The sequence below is a fragment of the Cydia splendana genome, chromosome 16 (assembly GCF_910591565.1).
Source record: "Cydia splendana chromosome 16, ilCydSple1.2, whole genome shotgun sequence".
Taxonomy (NCBI): Eukaryota; Metazoa; Arthropoda; class Insecta; order Lepidoptera; family Tortricidae; genus Cydia; species Cydia splendana.
In genome coordinates, this window is record NC_085975.1 from 13,566,920 (window position 1) to 13,582,951 (window position 16,032).

Here is a 16,032-nt window from a genome sequence, read left to right on the forward strand (position 1 = left end):
GTTAACAATGTATGAACCTATGCGAGTATTTCGATGAGTTCCCCGAATACATGGGGATCAAATCGGTAGCTCTTAAGATCTCCATCATTGGCCTAGCTTTAATGCTTACTGAACGCATCATTCTGTATACGCTAGTCTCGCGTTGCATCTATCTTCTTTCTCACTATACCTACTTATGTACTTATTAAAGAGTGGGTAGTCGGTATACCGGGAGTGTCGACGGACGAAGGAGTAGAGGGCGTGCACCCAGTAGATGGTCAGATGTAGTCCATAATATTACCGAGAGTTCGCTCCAGACAACGATGCAGATGGCCGAAGATCGAGAGGCCCGGAGAGCAGTGGTAGGAAGAATAACCCATAGGAGTCACGTCCCTCAGACATGAGGTCACGACCACGAAGAAGAAGAAGTCGGTATACTCGTATCTCGCGCGCGTGACTCGACTCTCGCAGTGCGACTCGCCCACGCTCACACAACCAATGGCAACCCAACCCTTTGATAGCAACCCTTACGGAATGGCTTACTGAAGGAACAGTTCCGTAACAATACTTCTGTTATGTCGGTTTGTTAGAAAAATGCCGGATAAGCAATACCGTCGAGAGGCTATTTCGACCCCTGGGACTATTTGGTGTTATGAGAATCGTAAGCCTCGACTCCGAATATTTTGTACAGCGGTAGAAATAGAAGAAAACGCTTCATCTGTCTTACTACTTGTGTGAGCGGCTCCGCACTTGTGATTAGTCTTTCATTTTCATTTACATATCATTTTGGTTTAAATATTATTTGCCTCAAGAAGCCAAGATGTATTTGATACTTTTAACTTCAGCGCTGTTATTAATTACCTATTTATGGTAATACATCCCATGCAGTATAGGTCAAAAATTATAAAGTGACAAATATATTTTTTTATGTTTTCTTTAACTTAATCGCATTAAACTTGTGATCTATAGCACGAAGGTGGTTTCTTATTACGTATCCAATTTCACTCTCATGTTTTTCATTACAAAAGCCTTAAATTTATTTCAGTTTATTGCCCGACCGAAAAGAAATTAATATCCTAACAGTTAGAGCGGCGGTCGGCAACCTGCGGCCCGCGGGCCGCATGCGGCTCGTGAAACTGTCACTTGCGGCCTGCGAGCCTCTCTGGCTATGTAATATTGAGAAACGACAATGTCTGATAAAGTCATAAATATTAACAAAGTGTGGCCCGCGTCAACTTACTCATCGTTAACTACGCTACCTACTAAAACTACGCAAAAAAAGGTTGCCGACCGCTGAGTTAGAGTATAATTTCTACCTTGTATTCAACAAGACTAGACGGACCTTAAATAATAAAACGACGAAACAGTTACTATTTCATCAGTCCACAGGCAAAATAAACCAATAATTAAATTAATTTAATCAGTCTCGTGTTTTCGTAGCCGCGTAATAAAACATGAGTAGGTACTAATAATAAAGAATAAGATGAGAATATACCAACTTTCCCTAATGAAATTTATTAAAAAGCAACGATCACTGTAGGACCCTGACTCAACTATACTGCGCGCATATTCTCAACGTCAAATATTGTGATGCCGGGCAATGCACGATTTTTTTAATAGCTCGAAATGGTGTATTGGGTAATATTTAAAATTTCGCGAGGTATAGGTAAGGTAAACATACTGGTGCTCGACGCGGTCCCAGTACATGTCATCTTGAAACTTAAGTCATTGTCAATAGAGGTGACAGCAGGGTGTCATCTATTGGGCATTAGCATGTCGAGCACTAGTACGCTTACCTTATTTATGGAGAAGGGATAACTTTTAGTGATATGTGTCAGATAAGTGTCAGTCATATGGACCGTTTATCTAAGTCAAAAATATATTGAGAGTTTGGTTTATATACAGGGTGGACCATTTCTAGAGACTGGGCTGAAAGGATACTTAATAGTGTTATTTAAGTGATCTACAATCGATAATCGTAAAGTTGGAATTAAAAAGTAAAACAAAAACATTAACTTGAAACATTTTTATATCAGTGACAACCCTACAAAGTTATTTACATTTTAAATTGACATATGTCATGTCATTAATCGGATCTATTTGCTAGGGTTGAAAGATAATATAGATTTTTGCACTAATGTATAACAATCTGTATCTCAAAAACTGTTAGAAATATTAACGTGATTAATAAGTGAAAAATAAAGTACGTTGCCTAAACAATGCACCGTTTGCATAAAAGTCCCTCATTCTGTTCCACCCGATATATTACGTTGCTGTTCAAGATGTATTCAAATTTAAACGTACCTACCTAGTTATATCAATTCATTTGAATAATAACATGAGTGATGAATTGTATCAGCCAATCCACAGGGAGAGAGTACGAAAACGCTGAGTCACTGAGGAATAATGATTCGATTCTCTTATCACCGCCATTTTGGCTATAGTCAGGTCAGAGAACGCTGGCAACAACTTTTAATAAACTTAAGGTGCAGTGGCTGAACCCAAAGCATAGTTTTTGAAATGTCGTTGCATTCTTTTAGATAAAGGTTTTTTTTGTTACAAATAAAAATTTAATAAGTAACAATGATAGCCGTGATCCCGGGCACGCACGGCCGTCTGCTCAGTGCTCAGCGAGCTGCGTTCGAAGAGGTTCGAAGAAAGAACTCACTGCACCTTAACAAGCTCATTGAATGAAACAAATGAGTGTGATAAAGCTTGACAAAAAAGAGTAGAAATCCCTTTAGTCCCTTTCAAACCTATACATATATACGCTGTTTTATATTAGTTTTTCTGTCAAGAACTATTCCAGGCATACCTTTTTCAGACGAGTTCCTAGTTACTATAATAAACATCTCTCCGAAATAGATTGCTTTCAAAATTCGATGTCTAGTCTAAAAACCATAGTTAAACGTAAGTAGGGTTGCCATACGTCCGGATTTGTCCGGACATTTCCGGATTTTTTGACCCTTTGTCCGGATTGCGGCCGGACTTGGCATGTGTCCGGATTTTTAATAAATGACCTTACAAAAATAAAATGCGCGCCCGGGGAGGGCCTACGGGATCGGGCGAAGGGAAAGGGAAAAGTAGATTCAAGATACAGTACACCGCAGAGAGCAGCGCGCCGCCGGGGCGTCGTTCAAGTTACGCCAAATCTCTACTACAAGAAAAATCCGGATTTTTAGGGTGATTTCCGGATTTTTATCAGGACTTTTAATTCTTCCATATGGCAACCCTAAACGTTGTTTTAGTACCTAAGTATTGATAGCATTTTTTTTCTATCTGTTATATCTATATGCAGTAGTTATAATTGTACTTACACAGTTAACATAATTTATAATTTTATGAACCTCCGGTTTTTTTTATTGTATCTTTTGTTGCAGTACATCTTTTGTATTGTATTTTTGATATGTTTATATGACTGTTTGGTTTTCTAAATAAATAAATAATATATATATTATAAGAAAATTGGACGACACTACAGTGTTGCCACTTTTTAATTTCTACTCTTTTTTGCCAAGCTGTAAATGAGTAGACCTGTCAATCTATTGTCATTTTAGCATTGTGTTAAGGGGCCCACTGATTAACAGTCCGCCGGACGGAATCGGCCTGTCAGTTAGAACAAAAAGTTGACAGTTCCGAACCACTGACAGGCCGATACCGTCCGGCGGACTGTTAATCAGTGGGCCCCTTTCTGGCCCCTTTAGATGAGATTGCTATTCGGATTGGTGTCATGTTAAATAATAAATAATGGTAAATGATAATAATATGTTTATATGTATTTTTTATTGTTTTTTGTGTGTTTTTGTATTTTACTAATTTCTATTTCATGTTAAAAACAACTAATCATAAGAAGAAAAATAATTAACAGAATAATGTTAAATGATAAAAAAAACGTTTCAAAAACTTATCAATATAGTTTATTTTAGGTAATTTCTTATGTGCCTACATCCTATACTTAATAGTGAGCATGAGCAGTAGAAAATGACTCGAACGATTAGGTACAACACAAGGACTCCCAAGGGAGAAATTAGATGTCACTAACCCATTATTCGTAATATTTTATTTCTCCGTGTTTTCATGACTGAAACAAAATACAGTCACGTTTCCCCGGCCTGAGTATACGAGCTCGTCTATTACCAACCTGTCAACCGGACATTTCACCCAGTTGGACGGTTAGTACTTTTTTTTCCCAACCGGACATCTGGTTTGCTGGTTAATAATAGGCAATCCTGACCTACACCCTGGCTGTACGGTTGAAACTTTTTTTTTCCTAACTATTCATCCAAGTCGCAATCAAGGTGTTCTGTTAGTATTTTTTTCCTAATCAGCCAATTGAATTGCCAACCAGGTGGTCAGTTAGTAAATTTTTCCCAACAGACCAATTAGAAATGCCAGCTGGTTGGTCGGTTAGTATATTTTTCCCGACAGGCCAACCAGACACACCAACCAGGTGGTCAGTAAGTACATTTTTCCCAACAGACCAATTAGAAATGCCAGCTGGTTGGTACGTTAGTATATTTTTCCCGACAGGCCAACCAGACACACCAACCAGGAGGTCAGTTGGTACATTTTTACCAACAGACCAACCAAGATATACCACATCTTAATAAATGATAAGTTTTTGGCAAAGTTTCATTTACAGTAGTATATGGTTCTATTTTCCCGTACTAGTGTGTAAAATAGCACTTTTCGTGCGTATGTCAAAAGTTTAAAGGGCCATATGTACTGTAAAACGTCGTACGATACACGTGCGAATAGGTAATTCGCAACTCGAGTCGATTTAAAACACTCCCTTCGGTCGTGTTTTAATTTATCGCCACTCGTTTCGAATTTCCTCTTTTCCGCACTTGTATCGTAAATAACCATTTTGGTACAAGCTTTTATCGCTGACTGTACTTTTCTTTCCACAGGCAACTAATGCTCATCGAAACAATTCTAAAAACCCCAAACACAATTAGTATGCGTTGTTTCATCACATATAGTTCCTATGGCCACCTCCTGTCTCCATCATCAGATCAGCTCGATGACACCATAATATTGCATTGTCACCCGACTTACGTATGAATGCAAAATTTCAGCTCAATCGGAAACCGGGAAGTGGATCAAATTTAACTTGCAAGATTTGATTACACACAGACAGACAGACAGACAGACAGACGCACGAGTGATCCTATAAGGGTTCCGTTTTTTCCTTTTGAGGTACGGAACCCTAAAAAGTGTAAAAATCAAGTTTAAGTGACAAGTTTACCAATAACATTTATTTTGTATGTTCAAATACATTCAAAAAATTGAAAAAAAACAAAAAGATTTTTTTTTTTGCGGAATTGACCTAAACTCATATTACAATTTTTTTCTTCTTTTGACCTCAGAAATGCGTGGTTTAAATTATTCGGTTTCCTCATGTTACACCGTGTATACAGGGTGGTTCCTGTTACAGGACCAATAAATTAAAGGCTGCACTCCTCAAACTGACCAACATTTGTTCTGCAACTTTTATAAATTATGAATCCTTTAGACTTCCTCTTTTTCATACAAAATAAATATTGACTTCAATGTACGCTCACATCAGTATGTATGGCGTTGCTTGTCAGTTGTCACGCTTTAAACATAACAAAATTTGCAATACATTGCGTCTTAGAATAAACTTTAAAGTGTAATAAAAATCAAAACATGACTTATTTTCAAAAATTGCTGAACAAATGTTGCTCAGTTTGAGGAGTACAGCTTCCAGTTTAATTTATTGCTCCTGTTATAGGAAACATCCTGTATGGCAATGTTTTTTAACCGCCTTTAAAAAAAAGGTAGTTCTCAGTTTGACCCGTATGTATGTATGTATGTATGTATGTATATTCGCGATTATCTCGCGCTTGGCTGAACCGATTTTGATGCGGTTTTCAGAAAAGTGTTTGTTACATTCTGGAGAAGATTGTAGTATACATAGATCTGAGCTGATGTTGAACCCTGGCTACCGTCCACCTAGTGGAACTCAGGTTTGGTGCAACATAGGCCCACGTTATTTTGCCAGCTTGGTGCAACATAGGCCCACGGTATTTTGCCAGCCGTTCGGGGCAGTTCCAAATCGGCATACTATAAAAGGAAAATATACTAACGTACCAACGAGCTGGCATTTCTAATTGGTCTGTTGGGAAAAATGTACTAACTGACCACCTGGTTGGTGTGTCTGGTTGGCCTGTCGGGAAAAATATACTAACCGACCAACCAGCTGGCATTTCTAATTGGTCTGTTGGGAAAAATTTACTAACTGACCACCTGGTTGGCAATTCAATTGGCTGATTAGGAAAAAAATACTAACAGAACACCTTGATTGCGACTTGGATGAATAGTTAGGAAAAAAAAAGTTTCAACCGTACAGCCAGGGTGTAGGTCAGGATTGCCTATTATTAACCAGCAAACCAGATGTCCGGTTGGGAAAAAAAAGTACTAACCGTCCAACTGGGTGAAATGTCCGGTTGACAGGTTGGTAATAGACGTACGAGCTTAGGTCGACGCTCCCGTTGCGCGTTGTCTGGACCAGTTCGGTTACCATCAGTTTGTCACTGACGTAAACGCCGTCGTGAACGTAATTTACTTTCTATACATCCCGTTTGCACTAATATGCGAGTGCGAGCGAGATGTATAGAAAGTAAATTACGTTCTCGACGGCGTTTATGTCAGTGACAAACTGATGGTAACCGTACTGGGCAAACATCCGTATTCGCTAGTGAACGTAGTTTGTACAGCCGCCGTCAGATATATCGGAGCGGCCAAGGTGTGCACAATATCTGAACACGCACTCTAACGCCCTGACAATAGAGGCGTGTTCAGATATCTGTGAGCGACTTAGCCGCTCCGATATATCTAATGGCGACTGTACATTGAAATGGTATACTCGTAGGTATTGTAGTTGGTAAGCAACATGTCTACCCAAAATAACGTCATGCTCTCTGGCGACCCCTCATTGCGATTTGGACTTTTTTACTTGGCATGGGTTTTACTTCTAAATAATACTCGTAGATGTACAGTTTTAGATACAAAAGTATTCATATGGTAGCTACAGTACAAACAGCAACACTCCTAACTGTATGTACTTTGTTGGACCTTATTACAAAAGGCTTAAGGTTCACCGATGTACAGTTTTAACAGTGTGCATAGGTGATGGTACAGTCACCTGCAATAATATGTTACTCTTCGAAGGCCGCAAAAATATGTGACACGCTCTTATGGCTCTACGAATAAGATCGTGTCAGATATTTTTGCGGCCTTCGTTGTGTAACATATTATTGCAGGTGACTGTACCACGGGTTCGGTCCATGATGTCTAATTCCCTAAATGTCTGTTTCCACGAATGTCTATTTCCCTGATTGTCTATTTCCACGTATGTCTATTTTCCTGATCGTCTAGTTCCACGAGTGTCTATTTCCCCGAATGTCTAGTTCCAATGCCAAATGACCACTTTTTATATCACCACATTTGATATATAGGTAGGTTAGGTTCGTTAGGTTTTTTCAAATAGCCGAAGGCCAAACAGCACAGAATAGGAGCCCCGCGTAAGCGGGGCTCCGTCGACATCGCTATAAAGTGAAGATAAAACGGAAAAAATAATGTGGTCATTTTGCGTTCTAGCCCGTTTGCGATGTAGACTAAACGAACGACTAAAAAGTAATTGACATATGACGACGAGACATTCGGGGAATTAGGCTTGTGGACTAGTCGTTTCAGTAAATGGACGTATGACGACTAGACATTCGGGGAATTGACGTAACTCGACTAGACATTTAGGGAATTAGACATCATGGACCGAACCGCGACAGGCATATCATCAATGTTTTTAACGTGTGGCGTATAACACGATAGGCGTGCCATCATGACGTAAGGCGCGCCTGTGGTGTCATGAAATAATTGTTCGCCGCCACAGCCAAAAGTTTTCGAAAATGGAAAACGCCACAAACCGGTGTCAGTACTCAGTACATATACACAACGAGAAATAAATGATGGGGTAAATAATTCATAGAGTCAACATTGATCCAATGTTGCTAGTAATATTCGAAGCCACACGTGACCAAACTATGAAATATGCATTGACGTATATCTCAGGACGGGCCTTACGGGCACAAAAAATGGTACCTACTATAGTTCAGCGGCGTCACTCACGAATTCGAGCCAATCGTGCAGTCTAACGCAACTAGTTGCGACCAATCGCGCGCGTGATGGAACTCATCAACCAATCGCATTGTAACGGTGTCACACCGCTGTGCTGGCCCCATTCTGCCCCATTCTTATTGCCCGTAAGGCCAATCCTGAGATATACGTTAATGGAAATATGTGTTACCACGTTTATCTCCTTCACTCCGTCGAGTTTTATTCCCTTTGACTAAGCGATTCGTTCTAGCGTCCAAGAAAATGTATTTCTCTTCATGAAAGCCAAAGCCGATTTACCATAATAGTGTAGGTCGATAAATAATGACTCTATGAAACGTGCTGTGATAAAATATATACACAGTATTTTGTGACATTAATATCTGTCAAATAAAATCATATATAGCTACCTATACGATTTTTTTTATTTACAAACAAGATATATACAGTGGTATTACTAAACGAAATTAAAAACTAGCTTAGATCTACAATAGGCCCTTGAGGCATTGTACCAAGGATACTGGCGGCATTTTCTCGCTGTATCGCAATGCTGATACATTGTGCGAGGTAGCCGCTAGCTCTTCGGTCCCCACTCCCCAGTTACGTCAAGCAGACGCTTCGCGATTTCTGCGAACATACCTATGTTTTAATTTATTGTAGTCTAAGGCTAGGTAATTAATAACATGAATATGAAAGTAAATTATAAAATCACACAAAAACAATACAAAATAGTAGGTATTTTGTATTGTTTTTATGTGATTTTCACTACCCCTTATAAAACAAAGTCCCCCGCCGGGCCGCCGCGTCTGTCTGTTTGTGTGTTTGTTTGTATGTTTACGATAAACTCAAAAACTACTGAACGGATTGTCACGCGGTTTTCATCTATCAATAAAGTGATTCTCGAGGAAGATTTAGGTATATAATTTATTAACCCATGCAAAGCCGGGGCGGGTCGCTAGTAAATACATAGCTTAACTGACTATATTATTTTTACAGAAAATATATTAGAAAGTATTATACTAGTGAAATATAAAAAAAATATTTTTATGGAGTAGATATAGACATATTAATTAGGCAGGCAATAAGTTATATTTTTTTATTCCTGGAAGAAATGTTTTATCCTAAAAAGCTTCCTGTAATTTGATCCTTATTAGCACTTTAGTAAGTGATAGCCTTGGTCTGGGTGTTTGTGATTTTAGTGAAGTAAAACCAAGTTTGGGTGATTGGATCTGTATACCTTAGTGAGATTCATCACAGCTGTCGCAGACAGGCTTGTTCTTAGCAAGTACGACGAGACTGAGACGAATCTATATAGAGTTAGACCAAGTCTGCAACGATTTTGTCAGCATACGCAGTGCAAGTGTTATTTTAAACGTCAAACGTCTATGAAATTATGACGTATAAATGGCACTCGCACTGCGTGTGCTATCAAAATCGTTGCAGCCTTCCCTTGGTCTAACTCTACGAAGGTGCAGGGTGATTTTGTTATGTCTGTCCACACTCTAAGGAGTCTAAGATTACGTAGGTCATACCGAACAAGGCCCCTTTTACTACGGCGCCAACCCCGAAATCAAAATTGAGCTATGTCACCATAAACTTTGTCATATTGCTGACACTGCGGGGTTGCGAACTGCATCGCAGCCATAATTGTGTTTTTTAGTTCTAAGATATATTTTGTAATAATATGTATGCTAGTTTTAAGGTATTTATCTATGGGCCAATAGTTGCCTGAAAATAAATGTTTTCATTCATTCATTCATTATTGTCAAATGACCTCATTAATCCGGTTACCAGATTCCGGGGATCAAAACGAGATACAGTAAGATTATGCCGCATCGCCATAGATTAAGAATGTAGTATTAACTATTAAGATAGCACCAATATAGGTATATAAGCCCTAGTTAAAGGATGACTTAAGGTGACAGTCCATTTCCAACGACAGCAGCACTACCATTTATTTTACTATAGAAATTGACAATAACACCGACGCGTTTGTACTAGTAGTGCAGCTGCGGTCAGAAATGGAATGTTACCCTTACGCTAAACCGGGCCGCGCCCGGGCCGAGGCGTCCGACATGTCATTTTCAATGACGGCTCAGACGGCCATGTGATCAGTTGATCACATGGTGCTTTCCATAGAAAACGAAGCGCCGGAAGCTCCGACACGGCTCCAGCCCGGTCTAGCGTGAGTCATCCTTAATACGGAATAAATTAAATTAATTACGAATATTTGTGGAGAGTCTAGAGGTCATATTAGACTGGTTCGCCGAAAATTTCAGTCACCCGCGAAACCTTTGGGAATACATGGTAGCGAAGAGTGCCGGCTCCAGTTACTGCTTCAGGATAAAACTAAATACATAGACAAACCCACAGACATTAAACACGCGGGGTGTTAAATCTGTCGTATTGTTTTTTTACCAATACAATTTTCGAGAGCGACTATCCCACTATTATTACGGTAGAACGGGGTGACTTTCAAATGCAGGGGCGACTTTAAAATTTAAGCCATAATATATATTTATGCGAGATTTTTTAAAGTAGGTGAATTTGAATATATAGTAATAGTAATCTAACTAGTTACACGAACATTTTCAGTAAATAATGAATAGTGGTAATTCTATGGCCGTTTGAAATCTATCAAAGTAACCCCAAATTTTCCAAAGTCCGGTCTACGGATTTAAAACTTCAGTCTTATTCTGAAAGTCTATGAAGAGATGCCAACTAGAGCCCTCTGACTGGGAGCGGAAGGCAGCGCAGCGGCCCGAATGGCGGCGCCTCATTAATGATAGAGTTAGCATTTTTGAGACGGAACGCCGCAGTGAGCTCGACAAAAAACGTGATGAGCTTAAGGCTCGGCCGCTAACCTCAATTTCCTACAACTATGTAGGTGGTGTGCTAACGTGCCCAAAATGCGGTCGAGTATTTAGCAAGAGATAGGGTACGTGAGCCACCTAAGAGCGCATCAGAGAGTGGATCAGCTACACTCTAATAACACGAGCTAAAAATTGCCTAGTCCAGAGCACACAGTCGCTGGGGCCGAAATCGGTCAGGAGAGCATCATCATCATCATCATATATTTAAGTTAAACAATCAGGAGATTGTCTTATTAACCCTTAGGCTAAGCGTATGCTGAGACGCAGGCGACGCAGTTCACGCAGCGCAGCGCAGAGCAGATTTTGTAAAGTATGGAACGTCCTTTAGCTACGCACGTTGTATCTCAAGGACGTTCCATACTTTACAAAATCTGCTCTGCGCTGAGCTGCGTGAACTGGCCCCGTAGACAACATGCCAATCGCTAATGCCACGTAGCGAACGAAACGCAACTGTCACTGTCACACTAATATGGAAGAGTGATAGAGAGACACTATAGTGTAAACAACGTTATTTGCGGTATTTGACACATTATGACTGACGTATATAGAGATGTAACTAACGCAAATCGATTGTCACAGCAAGCGATTACGATTGGATGGCACGTAGACTGAGGTATCGAATTGTGACGTATAATGAATTTTTATTTGAGATTTAAATAAAGCTAGAATTATATGGTTTTCCCGCAAGCTACCGGTTGGTCGGTGTATTTAATACACCGACCGAGTAGGTCGCACCCATTGTCAAAATTGAAACTAACTAGGGATCTATTTTAAAGTTTATTTATGTTATTACTGTGTCAAATTTGTTGTCTGTTAAGTGACGATAAATATATCCATATTTACAGTTAATTATCCACCTTTTCCTTATTTTTATTAAAAGAAAAATGAAAAATTCATATCGATTTACTTAGACGACTACCGATTCATAACGGTGGTGTCCGGCCAACCCTAAAATTAAAAAAAAAAAGACGTAGAACGTAAACGTTCGCAGTGCAGTTGTTTTCCTTTGTGATTTCGATGTGCAAAACATTTTACGTAGTATTGCTGTTGTGAGTGACAGACGTCAAATACCGTAAATAACGTTGTTTACACTATAAGCGATTCGATGGCGAAGCGCAAGCGATCGTCACCTTGGCTAGGCCGGCGCGTCGCCTGCGTCTCAACTTACGCTTAGCCTTAGCCATCGCAGAAAGATTCCGGATTTCCCTTGGCCATGGAAAACTTTGACTTCTGATCTGCCAAAATGTATGAAATATCCAAATTTTGCTCCGCGATTTCTGGGTTGGTCCTGTGTTACAAGTTGTTCATAGCAGTATGACCTAATTCACCTCGCAAAATATTGCTAAGGGTTGCAAAAACAACCTGTAAGTATTATACCATCCTATTATCCATCCTATGTTTCTGCCTCATTTGTATTTAATAGCCGGTATAAGTACGTGAAACTTTAAAACAAGTAGGTACAGAATCTGACACAAATAGCCGAATTCATATCTACAAGTCGAGTTGCAAACTGTCGATACGTCAATAAACGCCAGCAGCAGCCGGGGATTCGGCACGTACTCACAACTAAAAGTCAATTATCGGAGTTTGGACACGAGCGTCATACCTGCCCCGAGGACAATAAAGGCCGAAATTAGTTGAAGTTAATATATCGTCAATTACATGTGTAGGTACCGACCCAAGCATGGTACAGTCGACGTCAAAGATATGTTTACATTTTTCACCTTATTACAAAGGGGTAAGGTGCAAAAGTGTAAACATATCTTTGACGTCGACTGTACACTCAACTTCTGAAAAGTTGGTAAGTATCTGTTTAATTGAACAACATGGGACTTTATCTCTTGAAGCTTAGCCTTAGAGCATTTAGTATCTGGAGACGCATTGTCTGTAATTTTCTGTAAAACAGTCTGCCGATTTTTGCCGGAGGAGGAGAGGTACGTCAAATGTATGGCTAATATTTGTATGTAACGAACAAATAGCGATGTCAGATAAACGTCAGTCCATATTACAATGAATATGACCATTGGGCGAGGTTTTCGACAGAGTGGAAGGCTCTTAAAGGCGACTCCGGATATTAAATGCTAAAAGACTTGAAGTAGGTAAGTAGAGTCTGTGTGGAAAGCGAAGAGTCGTGAAATGTATGAGATCCAATACATTCTAGGACTCTTCTTTTTCCGCACAGACTCTAGATTACGAGTGCTTTATTTACCTACTTATTGTATCCAACCTCTTTCCTACTTGCCTTCTATGCCTGTAGAGTCTGTGCGGAAAGAGAAGAGTCGTGAATTGTATGGGGCCCAATACATTCTACGCCTCTTCTCTTTCCGCACAGACTTACAACTTAATGCTCTAAAGCCCACAAAAAGCCAGTGTCGACAAGATGACGTATTAAATAGGTAGTTGTTATACAATTTATTTTTCTCTTAGTGCATTTCCATTTTCCAACAAGTAACGAAGAGTCAGTAAATGAGAACTATCATTTTCCTCATTCATGTTTCGAGGCTACATGTTTCCTTAGCGTTCATGAAGGTGAGTCAGTGGAGCGCGTTTTGCAGCCCCGAGCGTTATAGGGTTATAGCTCGACGTAATAAACCGGGAGCGTAAAACAGTAGTTCGTATTTCCTGCTTTAACGAGGCCTCCAAGCGCATAATTTATTTTATGTGTGACAAAGGGTCAAAGAGAGCGGGGCAGGTTGCAAAAAGGTTGGAAAAACAGAGGGAAATTGTTGTGAACGTTGTGAAGACCAAAAGGAACTTCAGTCGAGAAGTGCAAAGCTTGCAAAGGCTGATTTAATATTTTTCTAGTTGAATTTCGAGACTTGTTCCAAATTAATTAGTAGCTTTTTTGGCGTAAATGCCTTGTGATGACTCACGGTCGACCGGCCCGGAGCTTCCGACGCTTCGTTTTCTATGGAAAGCACCACGTGATAACCGATCAGCCATCATAGAAAATGACATGTCGGACGCCTCGTCCCGGGCCCGGCCCGGTCTAGAGTATGTCATCCTTAAAACCTTCTTCTCGCACATACTACTAATATTATAAAAATGTCTAATTCTAATAAGGCCTAGGTTTTCCGCTGGGTTGGAACGTCAAATGACAGTCGCTTTTGTAAAAGCAGTGCCTACGCCAATTCTTGGCCTTCGTCACCAAACGGACCCCAAGCTCCCATGACCCATGGCAAAAAGCCGCGATAACCTAGATGATGATGATTTATAACAACGCAATGTTCAAACTACTTAACACAATAGACTTTGAAACTTCTTTCGTTCATTATCCTTGAACTTAGAAATGTTCACTTCATACATAGCTCTAAACACAGGACTATTTTGTTGCGAATATTACACGATAAAGCTTGCAATATAATAGGGAGTACCGTCAGCAAGACACACAGCTCGTTAGTGCGATCCCTCACAGGCCACTTGCAGCTGTGATTGACGCTGCACGCTGCTCCCAGACACATTATATAATGAACATGTCATGCTGTTTTGAACTCTGTATAGTAACAGCACCAGTCATGGGACATTTAAGAGGAAATTTGGAGTATTTATGATATTTCCCTTGTACATGTAAATGGTCTTCCGCTTAGCGTGTTAAAAGATGAAAGTCCTATCCGCCTTTCATGTTTTAGGCGTGTTGTATCAAAGATACTGCAATGAGTTTCCACATAATTAACAAATTAAAACTATGCTTTTTTTCTCCAGTCATGGACACCAAAGCTCCAGTAATGAGCCCCCGGTAATGGACGTGGATCCAGTAATGGGCCCCCTATAATGGACATTGCTCTATCAGTATAAAATATTGAAATGGGGAATAAGTTATGGCAAAAAAATAAATTTTTGGTATAAGCATTTATCGCTGAATGTATTTTTCTTTCCACAGCCAATTATTATTGTATTCGATTCATCGAGACAATTCTAATATACCCAAACACAATTAGTTAGGGTTTATTGCGATAAAGTTCCCATGGCCACCTCCTGTCTCCATCATCAGATCAAGTCCGTGTTATCATAATATTGCATTATCATCCGATTTGCATACTTAATTACGTACTTACACAAAATTTCAACTGAATCGGAAATCGAAAAGTGGGTCAAATTCAGTTACCAAGATTTGACCCACACTAACTAACAAGGCAAGTTAAATAAAAGTTTGGAAAAACGATATTAATTTATCCTAAGTCCGAGAATACCTCCTGGTTGACATATTTCGTAACTACATTTTACTTCTGTATTGTTTAAAACATGAAATTATGGCATGGCAAGCATCATTATGTCAATTGTCCCATCATAGGAGGTATGCAGTTTTACAGCTCCTATAATGGGATTGGGCCAAATACCACTATCTTTTTACAACTGTGGAGTCACAACATAGTGTGTTGTATACCTTATCTCATGGTAAATGCAATTAACAAAACACATTCTAGTTTTCATCAAGTATTAATTAATTAAAATTTAATAAATTAACTCACCTCTCTTAGCGAAGTTGTTAAGAATTTTAGTGATATTTTTTTTCAGTGGCACGACAACTTTTGGGTTGACGCACATTTCTTAAAAAATAACCGAATTTAATAAAAATTCAAACATAATCAGCTCTAGGACTCTTATTTATGATAAAAATATATCCAGTGTTTATAAACTACTTTTATATACTTATTTTAGAGGAATTGTGTTTTTTTGTCCCATTACTGGTTCCGTGTCCATTATAGGGTATACTACTATACGTGTTTGTGTTTACTTTAAAAAGCAGCCAGAAGTCGGCGCCGGCCGCACAAAGCATATATAGCTAAGGGCCATAAGGGCCACTTGTACCATCCCACTTACCCGGTTAACCGGTTAAACCTGGAGCTACCATGGTTACCAGTACTTTGACATGGGTTGACGGTTTAACCGGTTAACCCCGGGTCAGTAGGATGGTGCAAGTGGCGCTAAGTGTAGTAGCGTGTCTTTCGGTACTTCCTCGTCCTCAGCTTAAAAACGTCCCTACGGAGCTGTTTGGACTTTTGTGAGATACCAACTCAAACGATCTCAAGCCAAGAACGCTTGT